The 17,346-nt window shown below is 44.7% G+C and overlaps 1 protein-coding gene across 4 annotated transcripts in view; it reads right to left on the minus strand.

Moving 5' to 3' along the window:
* The window catches only part of LOC130297721 (urotensin-2 receptor-like), a 645,128-nt gene that overhangs the window by 392,250 nt on the left and 235,532 nt on the right, over positions 1 to 17,346 (minus strand). For all 4 annotated transcript variants that reach the window (XM_056550501.1, XM_056550499.1, XM_056550500.1 and 1 more), the window contains exon 4: positions 16,171 to 16,303. The gene's annotated coding sequence lies outside the window, so the exon portion shown is untranslated. The remainder of the gene's footprint in view (positions 1 to 16,170; positions 16,304 to 17,346) is intronic.

A 17,346-nucleotide genomic window follows, 5' to 3' on the forward strand; every position in this document is an offset into this window, starting at 1 on the left:
AAATGTAGTACTCCATGGAAGTGTGATACTCCCTGAAGCAATCCTTAATGCAGAGGCCCGGATTATCGGGGCAAGTGTCACATTGAGTGGTGGTGTCCTTCCGAATCCCCCTCCTGTTATACACTCTGCATTTTTTCTGGGATCCTCCCTTCTTTCCAGTGGGGGGGACCTCACCTGGAAAGTGTTGGCCTGGGACGATTCTGGCACCTATAACTTCAGTTCCTTGGGAAGTCCGGCCTGCTCTTTCGCAGTCGCCAAAGATCAGGACCTTTAGGACTTCTTCTTGGAACTGGAGGAATGTCCCTGTGTTGCCGTCATGCTGGGACAGTACAAAAGAGTTGTACATGGCAACCTGTACCATGTAGACCGCAACTTTCTTGTACCATAGACGTGTTTTCCACATGGCCATGTATGGCTTGAGGACTTGATCAGAAAGATCAACTCGCCCCATATACCAATTGTAGTCCAGAATACAATCGGGCTTGAGGACCGTTGTTGTGGTACCTCGCACAGGGACAGGGGTGCTGCCGTTACCATGAATAGTGGTCAGCATAAGGACATCCCTCTTATCCTTATACTTGACCAGCAACAGGTTTTCATGTGTGAGGGCACGGGACTCACCCTTGGGAATAAGTGTCTGGATCAAATTTAGAGGGAGGCCTCTCTGGTTTTTCCACACGGTCCCACAAGCAGACGTGGTTCTGGCCGCAAGGGATGTGAAGAGAGGAATGCTGGTATAAAAGTTGTCCACGTACACATGGTAACCCTTATCCAGTAATGGGTGCACAAGGTCCCAAGCGATTTTCCCACTAACACCCAGAGTGGGGCAACAATCTGGGGGTTCAATATGGGAATCTCGTCCCTCATACACTCTAAACTTGTAAGTGTACCCGGAGGTACTCTTCACGCCATACCGCGCCCGCTTCGAGGGAATATACTGGCGGAAGATGAGTCTCCCCTTAAAACTGATAAGAGACTCGAGAGCTCACTGAGCGGTACGTAGGCCTCCAAAAATTTGGCCCCAATTTTTTTAACTTTTTTTTTAAACTTTTTACCCTACCTTTCCCTGGGCTGTATTCTTTCCCTGATCTATGGGGGGCTTGTTTTCTTCTGTGGGGGCTCCGATCTCGGCAGAGGAGGGGTCCCTGGCTTCCTACAGCAGCTCTGACCGCTGACTGAACTCAGGCAGCAGCGGGAGGATGCTGTTAACCTCCCCAATCGCCACCTCCCCATAGATACAGGAGGTGATTGGGGGTGTATCCTACACCCCCGATCACCATGTATCTCAGCATCACCGGAAAAGACGCAAATTGCAAGTGTGAATTAACTTGCGATTTGCACCAATCGCCGACATGGGGGGGTCTGATGACGATATCAGCAGTCACCCCGGTCCGATCCCTGCCCGCTGCGCTGTACGTCATGGGTCCTTACGTACCAGTGTCCCATGACGCACCGGTACGACATGTGTCCTGAAGAGGTTAAAGCAGTCCTCCTGAGGGAACAAAATGTTTTTAAACCAACTGGTGCCAGAAAGTTAAACAGATTTGTAAATGACTTCTATGTAAAAATCTTAATCCTTCCGGTACTTATCTGCTGCTGTATGCTCCAGAGGAAGTTGTGTAGTCCTTTCCAGTCTGACCACAGTGCTCTCTGCTGACACCTCTGTCCGTGTCAGGAACTGTTTTTAGAGGTTTGCTGTGGGGATTTGCTTCTCTGGATAGTTCCTGACATGGACAGAGGTGTCAGCAAAGAGTCACTGTGGTCAGACTGGAAAGAACTACACAACTTCCTCTGGAGACTTGAACATTAGGGCAAACGTTTTCTGCTAATATACAAATTGGACTACTAGAGCCCGGTTTATTATTGACCCCAGTCTGTACTATACCTCCTAGAAAGATCTTTGCTCTGTAAAATCATAGGAAGCTATTGGTGTCATTGGGTCATTTCTCCAAGTTGTCTGGTCACCTGAGTGTGAGCGATGGATTAAATGTCATCTCTTGCTGTTACTGGTCGCCCACTCTGGCCTGAGATGTTATAGACCAGTGGTCTCAAACTGTGGATCTCCAGATGTTGCAAAATTTCAACACCCAGCATACCCGGAAAGCCAAACACCTGTCTTCTTCCTTCAGAGGATCCACACTGATCATGAAATGTAAATCAAGGCTTCCCTTTTTGCAAAACTATAACTCCCATGCAAGCCCAGACAGCCAAACACCTGTCTGCCTCCTCCAGAGGATCCACACTGAACCAACTGTTATACAGTGGGGATCAAAAATTTGGGCACCCCAGGTAAAAATGTGTATTAATGTGCATAAAGAGGCCAAGGAAAGATGGAAAAATTAAAAAAAAAAAAAAGGCATCAAAATACAGATTAGACATTCTTATAATAAGTCAACAAAAGTTAGATTTTATTTCCATCATTTACACTTTCAAAATAAGAGAAAACAAAAAAATGGCATCTGCAAAAGTGTGGGCACCCTGCAGAGTTAATATCTTGTACTGCCCCCTTTGGCAAGTATCACAGCTTGTAAACGCTTTTTGTAGCCAGCCAAGAGTCCTTCAATTCTTGTTTGAGGTATCTTTGCCCATTCTTCCTTACAAAAGTCTTCCAGTTCTTTGAGATTTCTGGGCTGTCTGTCACGAACTGCTCTTTTAAGGTCTATCCATAGATTTTCAATTATGTTGAGGTCAGGAGATTGTGAAGGCCATGGCAAAACCTTCAGTTTACGCCTCTTGATGTAATCCCCCGTGGATTTTGAGGTGTGTTTAGGATCATTATCCATTTGTAGAAGCCATGCTCTCTTTAACTTCAGCTTTTTCACAGATGCCATCAAGTTAGCATCCAAAATTTGCTGAAATTTTATTGAATCCATTTTTCCATCTACCCGTGAGATATTCCCTGTGCCACTGGCTGCAATACAACCCCAAAGCATGATTGATCCACCCCCAGGCTTAACAGTTGGACAGAGGTTCTTTTCATTACCGTATTTTTCGCCATATAAGACGCTCCGGCATATAAGACGCACCCAATTTTAAAGGAGGAAAATCTAGAAAAAAAAGATTCTGAACCAAATACTGTAGTAAAATATTTTATATCAGTATAGTTCCCCCACAATAGTTGGCAGTATAGTTCCCCCACAATGGTAGGCAGCTCCTCCCCCCCTCCCCCCACAATAGTTGGCAGTATAGTTCCCCCACAACAGTAGGCAGCTCCTTCCCCCTCCCCCCCCACAATGATTGGCAGTATAGTTCCCCCACAATAGTTGGCAGTATAGTTCCCCCACAATGGTAGGCAGCTCCTCCCCCCCACAATGGTTGGCAGTATAGTTCCCCCACAATAGTTGGCTGTATAGTTCCCCCACAATGGTTGGCAGTATAGTTTCCCCACAATAGTTGGCAGTATAGTTCCCCCACAATGGTAGGCACTGGCAGCTCCCCCCCACAATAGTTGGCAGTATAGTTCCCCCACAATGGTAGGCAGCTCCCCCCCCTCCAAAATGGTAGGCAGCTCCCCACCCTCCACAATGGTTGGCAGTATAGTTCCCCCACAATGGTTGGCAGTATAGTTCCCCCACAATGGTTGGCAGTATAGTTCCCCCACAATGGTTGGCAGTATAGTTCCCCCACAATGGCTGGCAGTATAGTTCCCCCACAATAGTAGGCAGCTTCCCCCCACAGACATACAGCTTCCAGCCATATACAGTGTATGGCTGGAGGCTGTATCTCTGTGTGCTGCCCCCACAGTGATCCGGTCACTGCTCCTCTGGCCCAGTGTCACATCTACTGCTATGGCCTATGGACCATAGCAGTAGGTGCCGGGACCGGAGGAGCGGTGACCAGAACGCTGAAGATTACACACCGCCGGTCACTCACCAGGCTCCGGTCGGCGTGCGTCTTCCTCCGGTCCTCCGGCGCCTCTATGGTTGTACGCACGGGACGTCACTGAGTTCCTGTGCGTACAACCATAGAGAGGCAGAGGATCGCAGGAAGACCGCAGGAGGACCGGAGGAGGACGCGCATCGGCCGGGGAATGGTGAGTGACCCGCGGACAGCCTTATGTCCCGAAAAGATTTTACGGGACATAGGGATGTCCGGCATAGGAAAACCTATGATTTTATCTGCCCGGGCCGGCTCCTGTGTGTGGCTGCAGGCGGGGGCCGGCCAGAGCAGGTAAAAACTAATACTGTATATTAAAAACCAGGGGGCCTCCAGCTGTTGTGAAACTACAACTACCAGCATGCCCAGACAGCCTTTGCCGGTCCGGGCATGCTGGTAGTTGTAGTTTCAGAAAAGCTGGAGGCCCCCTGGTTTTTAGTATACAGTTATTAGTAATTCACTTGCCCGGCACCCGGAACTGTATGTTCCAGGCATAGGGCAATAAACATAGCCGGTGTGAGGTGAAAAATTCACCGGCGGTCATGAGGCTGCTGCGGGCGGGGAGCGGGTAGTCAGCCCTGTACCGTACCGCCGCAGCCTCTGTACTTACAGCTGACTTCCCGCTCTCGCCCGCAGCAGCCTCGGGCGTATATTCGCCGTATAAGACGCACCAACTTTTCTCCCCACGTTTTGGGGAAGAAAAAGTGCGTCTTATACGGCGAAAAATATGGTAAATTCTGTTCCCCTTCTTCTCCAAACGTACCTTTGCTCATTCCGGCCAAAAAGTTTGATTTTAACCTCATCGGTCCACAGAACTTGTTTCCAAAATGCATCAGGCTTGTCTATATGTTCATTTGCAAAGTTCAAACGCTATTTTTATGGTGAGCACGTAGAAGAAGTTTTCTTCTGATGACTCTTCCATGAAGACCATATTTGTACAAGTATCTCTTTATAGTGGAATAGTGTACCACAACTCCAGTGTCTGCCAGATCTTTCTGGAGGGATTGTGCAGTCAAACATGGGTTTTGAATTGTGTTTCTCACAATCCTCTGAGCTGTTCTGTATGATATTTTTCTTGGTCTTCCAGATCTTGCTTCAACTTCCACTGTTCCTGATGACTGCCATTTCTTAATTACATTCCGAACAGAGGATATTGACATCTGAAAACGTTTTGCTATCTTCTTATAGCCTTCTCTAGATTTGTGAGCGTCAATTATTTTCAGTTTCAGATTTCTAGACAACTGCTTAGAAGAACCCATGGTGCTGATTGTTGGGGCAAGGTCAGATGAGTCTGGGCATTTAAAACCTTTGAGATTGACATCACCTGGTCTTCCCAGATGATGATTGAGAACAATCCATGACACTAGCAGGTCTCAGCTTTGCAAAGAAGTGCATGCTATAAATTCTGCAGGGTGCCCAAACTTTTGCAGACGCCATTTTTTTGTTTTCTGTTATTTTGAAAGTGTAAATGATGGAAACGTCTAATCTGTAATTTGATTCCTTTTGGAGATTTTTCCATCTTTCCTTGGCTTTTACCTGGGGTGCCCAAACTTTTGATCCCCACTGTAGACAATCTCATGAGATAATAGAAAATACAGTATAAAAATAGATGACTTTTCCAATGACATAATGTGATGGAATCAATACATTTCCATAAATGACTATAATTTTGATGACATATTGTATTGAGAACAATGATTTCTGAGGACACATAATGAAACCAGTGGATCTGGAACAGCTCGGTGTTGGCATGGTGTCTATTTACTGTTCTCCTGTGAGGTTCTAGCAGGTGAACGTGTTTAATCTTCTTACAGATCAGCCAGGTCAAATATTCTTCTCCTTACTGCCGGAGGTGTTCTGAGCATCCTTGGCAGGACATCCAGCACAACAGAGATGGATCTTGGCATAAGGTGATCGTCTATAGGAGAACCTCACCTACAGTATAGTCTTGTATTGCTTTGCTTATACACTGTATTCCAAAAGCCTTGTGCTAAAAAAATAAATGAATTCTAGCTTTCCCCCATCATTCTGCCCTTAATACCCCATAATGACAAAGTGATCGTAGAATGTTATGAATCTTTACTCATTTAAAAAAAAGAAAAATCTAGAATGCAGTGACATAAGTATTCATACCCTTTACTCAGGACTTAGGTGAAGCCCCTTTGGCAGCAATCACAGCTTGTGGGGATGTAACCACAAGGTTTATACACCTGGATTTGGGGATTTTCTGCCATTATTCTCTGCAGATCCTCTCAAGCCCTGTTAGGTTGGATGGGGACCATAAGTGGAAGCCATTTTAAAGTATCTCCAAAGACCTTTATTGGGTTTAGGCTCTGACTGGGCCACTCAAGGACATTCACAGAGTTGTCCCTATGCTGCTCCTGTGTTGTCCCAGCTGTTTGCTTAGGGTCATTGGGGGGATATTTATTAACACCTGTGTAGGGGAAGAGTGGTGCAGTTGTCCATAGCAACCAGATTGCTGAACCTCTGGATCAGGTTTTCATTAAGAATATCTCTGTACTTTGCTCTATTCAGCTTTCCCTCAACACTGACAAGTCTCCATGTGTAATGTCACAGTAGAGGACATGGTCCTGTACTACCCTTAGGCCCTGTCAGGTTGAGACCCTCAGTGACATAGGGGCTCCCCTGCAAGGGCTCCCCCTGTTGTTTCCTGAATGTTGTGTATACTGCTTTAATGTATAGACAGGATCCTAATGTATAGATAGAGCAGAGGACCTGTGAGAGGTCTCAAGGACCTGTGGAGTGTCACATGTTGTGTTATGTTGTCACATGATTTGTTGTCACATGTTCTCCCAGAGAGCACAGCTTAACCTATGAACCGCAGCTTGACCAATGGGCCTTAGTCCAGCCCCCACTATATAAAGGGGCAGCCATTACAATTCACTATCTTCTCTTATGATCTTTGCTGAGGAACAGCAAACACCAGAGATCTCAGTGCAAGTGACCAGCTACCTGGAAAGCCACAAAGCTACAGCCATTCCAGTAAATCTAAAGTCTACGTCTGCTGTCACTACAAGTAGTCAAGTCCAGCTTATAGTCAAGTCAAGTCCAATTTCAAGTCAAGTCTATAACAAGTATAATTGGTCCCAGCAAGCTGCAGGGTTCTTCTGGGATTCTGGCCACCTCTCTTGGAATCTGGCATAGATCTGAAGACAAATGCATCTGTCCTGAACTCAGTAAAACCTCTGTTAAAAAATAACTGGTTGTGGACTCTCCTTTCACTACTAGCCATTGGAATAGCGGAGATACCGTTCGTGTGGTACAGGTACCAAAAATCACTCTGGCGTCACAAACACTAGGGGTTAATAACATCTTGCCCCCGGGCTTAATGCCATCTGATCCCACCACCTACACTGGTGGTCCCCCATACACCGGTGGTCCACCACACATGTCTACACAGCACGAGGCTTCCTCGATCACACTGCACTTTAGGGATCAGGGCTGATGCCAAAATTTTTGTCTACACAGGCGAAGGTGCATTTTGGTGTCCCATATCACTGCGTAGCATGGTTTGGCAGTAACCAAAGCAAGGCAGAGTAGTGTGCATCCCCCTGGTCCGAATGTAAGAGATTGACAGTGTACAGTGTATACCTCACCGCTCACCAGGGAAACACATGGTTTTATCACAGGTTAGGGTTTACAAACATAAAATAATCCATCCACACCAGGATGACATATTACTACTGCAGTGTCTAATACCATCGTACTGCTATTATATAAAAAACAATATACAGAGAAAATGATAAAAGGACAAATTGCGTCACACCATGACTACTACCATTACCACCATATAGTGACTGGATAATACTACCATACTGATACTACATGAAACCACTATACACATACCAGTAAGTAACCACTTTACACAGACCAAAAGGCCAAAAACCGAAGCTGATTGTTTTTGTAGAGGATTTCATTTTATTGCACAGATAAAATGGATCTTGCTGAATAACCCTTAGGCTATGTTAACACTGGTGTAAAATGTGCACAATGTCGCCCAGAAAATACCGGTGGACACTCTGCACATTTGAAAAATCCGGCGGGAGCTAGGACCACTCGCAGACGTGCTCCCCCCCCCCGCTTTTTTTCTTCTTCTCCCCCCAGGACCCTGGCGGCCGCTGCAGTGTGCGGGCCGGTTCTCCTCTGGTGCAGCTGCACCTCTATAAAGGAGGGGTGGCACAGACTTTCTTACCTCCCAGGCGGCATGCGGCCCTTTAAGAGTACAGCAGTGGCCATCTGGAAGTAGAGGGGGTCAGTGGGACGTCACATCAGCGAAGACGTGTGACGTGTTCCGGGCAGGCCGGCAAAGAGGAGGACGCGGCAGATGCGCATGCGGCCTCCTCAGTGCGTCCGAGGCCCATCGGAGCTACCGGTGCTGCTGAATGTCGCAGCGCAAGGTAGAAGGATTCTTGTTTAAAACACCTTCCACCCACCTTATAGGTAAATATATATATAAGTTTTTGTTAATCACTTCTATAAAAAAATTCTTAATCCTTCCAGTACTTTTTAGGGGCTGTATACTACAGAGGAAATATTTTTCTTTTTGGATTTCTCTTCTGTCACAACCACAGTGCTCTCTGCTGACCTCTGCTGTCCATTTTAGGAACTGTCGAGAGCAGCATATATCTGCTATGGGGATTTTCTCCTGCTCTGGACCTTTCCTAAAATGGACAGCAGAAGTCAGCAGAGAACACTGTGGTCGTGACAGAAGAGAAATCCAAAAAGAAAAGCATTTCCTCTTTAGTATGCTGACCCTAAAAAGTACTGGAAGGATTTAGATTTTTTAGTTGACGTAATTGACAAATCTGTTTAACTCTCTGGCACCAGTTGATTTAAAAAAAAAAGAAAAAAAGTTTTCCACCGGAGTACCCCTTTAATTGGGGGGGGGGGGGGGGTGTTGGGGGATACGTTTTCCTAACCCGCAATACCCGTTAGGGCAGTGTTTCCCAACCACGGTGCCTCCAGATGTTGAAAAACTACAACTCCCAGCATGCCCGAACAGCCTTTGGTTGTTGGCAGTTTGTAGTTTTCCTGGGTATTGTAGTTTTGCAACACCTGGAGGCACGCTGGTTAGGAATCACTGCCTTGGGACTTAACTCCTTCAGGACGAAGGGCGTACCTGTACGCCCCTTGCCCGGTCCCGATGTTTAAAACGGGGTCACGCCATGACCCCGCATCACACCGGGTCGGTCCCGGCTGCTAACGATAGCCGGGACCATGGGCTAATAGCGTGCGGCACCGATCGTTGTGCCGTGCGCTATTAACCCTTTAGACGCGGCAATCAAAGTTGATCGTCGCATCTAAAAATTAAAGTAAACGCTTCCTGGCAGCTCAGTCGGGCTGATCGGGACATCGAGATAAAATCGCGATGTTCCGATCAGCTAGGACGCGAGCGGAGACCCCCTTACCTTGCTCCGTTGCGTCCGATCTGGGTTTGATTGCTCCAAGCCTGAGCTATAGGCTTGAGCAATCAAGCCCCTATCTCGCTGATCTATGCAAAGCTATGGCTTTGCAGGGATCAGGGTAAAAGATCAGAGGCCCACATTTATTATTGCAGTGCAAGTGAAGCATTTTTTTACACCTTTTGTTTGTGTTCTGATAATGTGTAGGAGCACCAAATTTATTAAAAGGTAAAAGAGCTTTGATAAAGTTTGTGCAGGTCCACATTTTCTGAAATTTCTGTCTACACATACACCAAAAAGCTACACCATGTCTGGGCTGGTGTAGTTTTAGAGACTTTTCAGTGGATTTGCGCCTTTTTTTGCTCCTTTTTACAAAAAGGGGCAATGATAAATCCCTTCCATATCATGTCTATTGCCAAAATCAGTGGATTGCAACTCAAAATCAGTGGATTGCAACTCAAAATCAGCAGAAATGTGTAAACAAAAAGGGGCAAAATAAGGCGCAAAAAACCCTGCTTGCGCCTTTTTTGCCCCTTTTTTAGACACAAAAAACAGTCTAAAGACAATGATAAATGTGGGCCAGTGTGTGCAGTGTTATAGGTCCCTATGGGAGCTATAACACTGCAAAAAAAAAAAAAAAAAGGGAAAATAAAAAGTTAACAAAGGTCATTTAACCCCTTCCCTAATAAAAGTTTGAATCACCCGCCTTTTCCCATAAAAAAAAAAAACTGTGTAAAAAAAATAAAAAACATGTGGTATCACTGCGTGCGTAAATGTCCGAACTATAAAAACATATTGTTAATTAAACCACACGGTCAATGGCGTACGCGCAAAAAAAACTCCAAAGTCCAAAATAGCGTATTTTTGGTCACTTTCTATATTATGAAAAAATGAATAAAAAGCGATCAAAAAGTCAGATCAATACAAAAATGGTACCGATAAAAACCTCAGAACACAGCGCAAAAAATGAGCCCTCATACCGGCCCGTACGCGGAAAAATAAAAAGGTTATAGGGGTTAGAAGATGACAATTTTTAACAAATAAATTTTCCTGCATGTAGCATTTTTTTCCGAAGTACGACAAAATCCAACTTATATAAGTAGGGTAACATTTTAACCGTATGGACCTACTGAATAAAGAGGAGGTGTAATTTTTACCAAAAAAATGCACTGCGTAGAAACAGAAGCCCCCAAAAGTTACAAAATTACATTATTTCTTCAATTTTGTCGCACAATGAATTTTTTTCCCGTTTTGCCGTGGAATTCTGGGTAAAATGACTAACGTCACTGCAAAGTAAAATTGGTGGCGCAAAAAATAAGCCATCATATGGAATTTTATGTGCAAAATTTAAAGTGTTATGATTTTTAGAAGGTGATGAGGAAAAAATTAAAATGCAAAAACGGAAAAACCCTGCATCCTTAAAGGAGTACTCCGGCGCGCACTTTTTTCCTTTTATCCCGTCCGGGCTGCAAAATAAAAGAAAACACACTTTCTCTTACCTGCCAACGAGCCCCCGGAGCTCCGGTACAGGTGTTCGGTCCCCGGGCTGTATTCTTCTTACTTCCAGTTAGCCCGGCACTTCACACAGAGCTTCAGCCTATCACCGGCCGAGGCGGGACATCGCTGAAATCAGTTCACCACAAAATTTACGGCGAACCCAAAAAATAAATACTTTTGGGGCAAAATTGCAAAAACACAATTTTGTAACTTTTGGGGGCTTCCAATTCTACGCAGTACACTTTTCGGTAAAAATGACACCATATATTTATTCTGTAAGTTCATACGGTTACAATGATACCCAATTTATATAGGTTTTTCTTTATTTTACTACTATAAAAAAAATGTATAACGACATGCACCAAAATTAGTTTATTTAAAATTGTCCTCTTCTGACCCCTATAACTTTTTTATTTTTCTTTATACGGGGTTGTATAATGGCAAAATTTTTGTGCCGTGATCTGAAGTTTTTATCAGAACCATGATTGTATTGCTCTGACTTTTTGATCACTTTTTGTAATTTTTTTTAGGGTATACAAAGTGACCAAAAATACACGTACGTGTACGTTATTGACTGTGCGTTTTAATTAACCTTATATTTTTATAGTTCTGACATTTACACACACGGCGATACCACATATGTTTATTTTTATCATGATTATATATTTTTTTAATGGAATTTGGGAAAAGGGGGGTGATTTAAACTATTAAGGAAGGGGTTAATGTGTGTTTTTAAACTTTTTTATTTTTAAACTTTTTTATTTTTTACACTTTTAGTCCCCTTAGGGAACTTTTACGAGGAAACATTTGATTCCTCAAACAGATCAATGTGGTTCCATAGAACCACTTTGATCTGAGTGCTCTGCGCTCGATTGATCCTGCCAGGCTATATTATTCACAGCGCAGCAGCTGACACAGGAGAAGAGATAAGCCCTCTGGCTACTTCAGAAGTGGATCGCCCCCAGCAATCGCCCTACTGGACCACCAGGGAGCACATAAACATACCTTTAGACGCAGTTGTCAACTTTGACAGCGGGATCTAAAGGGTTAATAGCCGCCCGCGGCGATCGCCCCATGTCAGCTATTAACGCCAGCCCTCAGCTACAAGAATAAGCTGTGGGCTGGCCTATATGACGCGGGCTAGAGTTGGGTGTCCGTGCCATACCCCGTTAACAGCACGTGTGTATACACGTCCTTGGTCGTTAACCAGTTAAAGTAGATGTGTCATCCAGATCTTTTTTCAGCCATTATGCCCTGGCTGATTTGATATAAAACCAACTGGACTTACCTGGTGTCGCTCTTTTGGTGTCTCGGCCTCGCCACGCCAGTCCTCCGCTGCTGTCTTCTTCCTAGTTGCCCACGGTCAATGCATCAAACTGCAGCCTTGGCGGGCGATAGGCTGAGCGGCAGTGTGATGTATTGAGCCCTGGCCCTGGTCTTTATCTTGGTGTTGAGGCTCAATGCATCACATTGTTGCCAATTTATCACCGGACATTGCGGGACATCGATGCGGCCAGTGATTAGCTGTGACATGTTGACCAGGGGTAACCAGGAATGAAAACTGCAGTGGAGGACAGGAGCGGTGATACCGGGGAACCAAGGAAGTGCCATTTGTTGTTTTAGATGCTGGCAGCCTGGGCATAATGGAAGAAAAGTTTTTTTCGCCACCAATGGTACTTTGTAATGAAATCACTCATTATACCACAAAATCTACAGTGAAACAAAAGTAAAATTATTTGAAGTGGGAAATAAAAAAAAAGCCCTTTTGTAAGTTTTAGGGACTTCCCTTTCGCAAAGCACTTTTTGGTAAAAAAATATAACACTTTATCTTTATTCTATAGGTCCATATGATTACAAAGATACACAATTTATATAAGTTTTGTTAAATTTTACTACGTTTGAAAAAGTTATAACTTTTTGTATGAAAATGAGTATGCCTTAAATTGTCCTCTTATGACCCCTATAACCAGTTGATTTAAAAAAAAAAAAGTTTTCCACGGGAGTACCCCTTTAATAGAATGGTATAGTATAAACAGTAGTGAGAGTCCCAGAATACTTGATGATGTTAAACAGCAAAACTTATTTGCAGAGATGAAAAATAGAGAATGTGCTCTCTAATACTAAACCACCCTCCCCACTGTCCCTGCTTTTTGAGGTGCCCACCTCCTTAACAGGGTGGCCTCAACCACGATGACGTTCCCCTCCTGGTATAAAGTGAGGGAGCAAAACAATAAATGAAGAGGCAGGTCAGAAAAAGATAGCAGTTGTACCAGAAATTGCACTTAATCCCGTCACCCTAGTGGTGCGATATCAGAAACAAAGGTCTATACACTGTTGCATTAGCTGGTCACATGTTCTATTCCTGTGGGACATAGGGGTAACAATAAGTTAGAAAATCACCCAACTATGGCCGCCCTGGTACCATGTGGGTGATGTAACGTATTGGCACGGCATCTATTTACTGTATCCTCACTTGTTCCTATTGCCTCAGGTGTCTGTGTATAATCCTCCTACTGATCAGGTAAGCAAAATTCTTCTTATTGGATGGAGTACAGAGAAATTCAGCAGAGACAGTCCCTGGCATAGGGTGATCGCCTACAGGCACTGCCATGTGACCAGATGACATTTACCTTTCATTAACCTATGCTTCACTTTATTAGGAAATGTCACATACAGTGTATTGCATTCTACCGCCACCTGTTATATGTTTGACAAAAAGTTTGTTGTATATGACATTGAGTAGATCTCAAATTCCCTTAGTGGTTTATTTAAGATCTCAATAGTGGCAGAAATTACAATATGGCATCCTGCGTGGTCCTCCAGCCTCTGGTGTATCTTGGGTAGGCTGTAGATTACTGCCCGTCTTCATTGAGATGACAGGGATATGTACGTTGTGGTGTCCTAAAGGCACGTTCACAATGTGAGGTTATGAAAAGCCTTTGTGGACTAACCTCTAAACAAACCAAACAGTTCTTGAATTGGGACAAAAATATAGTTCCAATAGTTCACATGTGGGGAGGGTCCACTGTTCTGGCACCATGGGGGCTTTGTAAATGCACATGGCCTTCAATTCCAGACACATTCTCTCTCCAATGGCGCTCCTTCCCTTCTAAGCATTGTAGTTTGCCCCCAGAGCACTTTACGTCCACACATGGGTTATTTATATACTCAGAAGAAATGGTGTTAATAATGTTGGGGGGGGGGGGCGGGGGTCTTTTTTCCAATTACCCCTTGTGGAAAGAAAAAATTTGGGATAACACCAGCATTTTAGTGAAAAAAGAAAAAAATGTTTACAATAACATGCTGGAGTAGACACTAACTTTACCTTTTTATAAGGTTAAAAGGAGAAAAAGCCCCACAAAATGTGTTAGGCTATCTCTCCTGAGTACAGAAATACCCAATATGTGGCACTAAACTGTTGCCTTGAAATACGACAGGGCTCAGAAGTGAGAGAGAGCGCCATGCGCATTTGAGGCCTAAATAAGGGATTTGCATAGGGACGGACCCGGATGCAAGAATTACACTTGCCTCCGACACCAAAACTACCCTACGGCAGTGATTCCCAGACAGGGTGCCTCCAGCTGATGCAAAACTCCCAGCATGCCTGAACAGTCATTGGCTGTCCGGCAATACTGGGAGTTGTTTTGCAAAAGCTGGAGGCTTCGTTTTGGAAACAGTGTCGTACAAGCCATTTTTGATTTTTATTTGGGGGGGGGGGGTAACTTTGTAGTTTTAGGATACATTCACATGGGCGGGGGTTTACAGCAAGTTTCCCACTGGAAGTTTGAGCTGCAGTGGAAGATTTGCTGCATCTCAAACTTGCAGCCACAAACTGCAAACCTGCTGTAAACTCCAGCCCTTGTGAATATAGCCTGTTTCCCAACCAGTGTGCCTCCAGTTGTTGCAAAACCAGCATGCCCAGACAGCCAAAGGACATGTTGGGAGTTGTAGTTATGCAACAACTGGAGGAAAACAGTTTGGAGACCACTGTGTAGTAGTGTCAAAACTGTAGCCCTCCAGATGTTGCAAAACTTCAACTGCAAGCATCCCCAGACTGTCCAGGCATGCTGGGAGCTGTAGTTCTGCAACATCTGAAGGGCCAGATGTTACAGAACTACAACTCCAAGCATGCCTGGACTGTCTGGGCATGCTGGGAGTTGTAGTTTGGCAACTCCTAGAAGGCATCAGTGAAAATCACTTACCACTGATCTTCACTGCTGCCTCCACTGCTGCCTCCTTACTGCCGCCGATCCTGCTGCAATCGCTGGTCCCTCGCCATCCTGAAATGCTCCGGCACCTGCCGCCATCTTTCCCCCACTCTGCCCAGACATCCAGGGGCAGGCAGAGTGGGATTTCAACTTTAATCCCCCCCCCGCATTCAACTGCCAATGGTCGGTCAGTCCTAACCGACCAATGGCAGGGGATAGGAGGTAGTGGCACCCCTTCCACCTCACTCCTATTCTTCAGGATGGTCTGAGCTGTCTCTGACAGCTCCGATCATTCCTATTTTCCGGCGATCGGTTCACCACAGACCCGATCAGCCTGGAATCGCTGCAAATCGCTGATCTCAGGACCCCCAGGGGTTTGCACGGGTTGTCTGCTGAATGATTTTAGCAGGCATCCCGGTCTGTCAGGGCGTACCAGTGTGCCCTGTGTCCTGAAGGGGTTAAAGGGGTATTCCAGGAAAAAAAACTTTATTTTTATATCAACTGGCTCCAGAAAGTTTTATATCAACTGGCTCCAGAAAGTTTTATATCAACTGGCTCCAGAAAGTTACTTCTTTTAACCTCTAAAGGACGCAGGGTGTACCTGTACGCCCTGCACCTGGTGTTTAAAACGGGTCACGCTATGACCCTGCATCACACCATGTCGGTCCCGGCTGCTATTCATAGTTGGGACCCTGGGCTAATAGCGCGCGGCACAGATCCTGGCAGCTCAGTCGGGCTGATTGGGACTATCGCGATAAAATAGTGATGTCTCGATCAGCTAGGACGCAAGCGGAGGCCCCCTTACCTTGCTCCGTCGCGTCCGACCGGCTTTGATTGCTCCAAGCCTTAGCTACAGGCTTGAGCAATCAATCACCTATTACATTGATCCATGCATGTTGATCAGTGTGTGCAGTGTTATAGCCCCCTATGGGAGCTATAACACTGCAAAAAAAAAAAAGTTTATAAAAGTCATTTACGGTAACCCCTTCCCTAATAAAAGTTTAAATCACCCCCCTTTTCCCATAAAAAAAACTGTGCAAATAAAAATAAACATATGGGGTATCGCCGCGTACGTAAATGTCCGAACTATAAAAATATATCATTAATTAAACCGCATGGTCAATGGCGTACGCGCAAAAAAATAAAGGAATATTTGGTCACTGTACCTTTAAAGGTTGTTTTTGCAGGCTGAATGAAAAGTCTCTGACATCACCAATTGTTCCAAACTCTGTAGCAGAGCAGTATTATCAGTATTGTTCTTGCTTCAGTGGCCATGTGGTATAATACAAGTAACATCATCTAATGCACAAAGTGAATAAAAAGACAAGTATATAAGGTTACTTTCACATGCGGTGTGTCATGCGTTCTGACTAGATCAGGCAGAGAGACATTATTCTCCATTTTGACCCTGGCAGCCATGTTTAAGCATATCTATTCGAAGATTAACCCTAAATACCGAAATAATATATGTTATTTAATCGAATATAAAATGTGCAAAACACAAACATATATTTTATATTTATACTCTGCATATAATTAGCTGTACACAGTATCAGCCATAACATGTTATTCTCATATTTAAAGGGGTATTCCAGGCCAAAACTTTTTTATATATATCAGCTGGCTCCGGAAAGTTAAACAGATTTGTAAATTACTTCCATTAAAAAATCTTAATCCTTCCAATAGTTATTCGCTTCTGAAGTTGAGTTGTTGTTTTCTGGCTAACTGCTCAATGATGATGTCACGTCCCGGGAGCTATGCAGCTTCTATGGGGATATTCTCCCATCATGCACAGCTCCCGGGACGTGACATCATCATTGAGCAGTTAGACAGAAAACTTCAGAAGCTAATAACTATAGGAAGGATTAAGATTTTTTAATAGAAGTAATTTACAAATCTGTTTAACTTTCCGGAGCCAGTTGATATATAAAAAACTTTTTGCCTGGAATACCCCTTTAATAGAGTTTTAGAATTGCACATAGTTATTCTATTGTTCCTCATATTAATGCCTAGTGTTGCATATTCTTAAAGGGGTACTCCGCCCCTGGCATCTTATCCTCTATCCAAAGGGGATAAGATGTTAGATCGCCGCGGTCCCAATGCTGGGGACCCCGGGGATCACTGCTGCGGCACCCCGCCATCATTACTGCACAGAGCGAGTTCGCTCTGTGCATAATGATGGGCGATACAGGGGCCGGAGAAGCGTGACATCATGGCTCTGCCCATCATGACATCACGGCCCGTCCCCTTAATGCAAGTCTATGGCAGGGGGCATGACGACCGCCACGCCCCCTTCCCATAGACTTATATTGACAGGGGCGGGCCGTGACGTCACGAGGGGC

Source organism: Hyla sarda, chromosome 13 (genome assembly GCF_029499605.1).
Source record: "Hyla sarda isolate aHylSar1 chromosome 13, aHylSar1.hap1, whole genome shotgun sequence".
Classification (NCBI taxonomy): Eukaryota; Metazoa; Chordata; class Amphibia; order Anura; family Hylidae; genus Hyla; species Hyla sarda.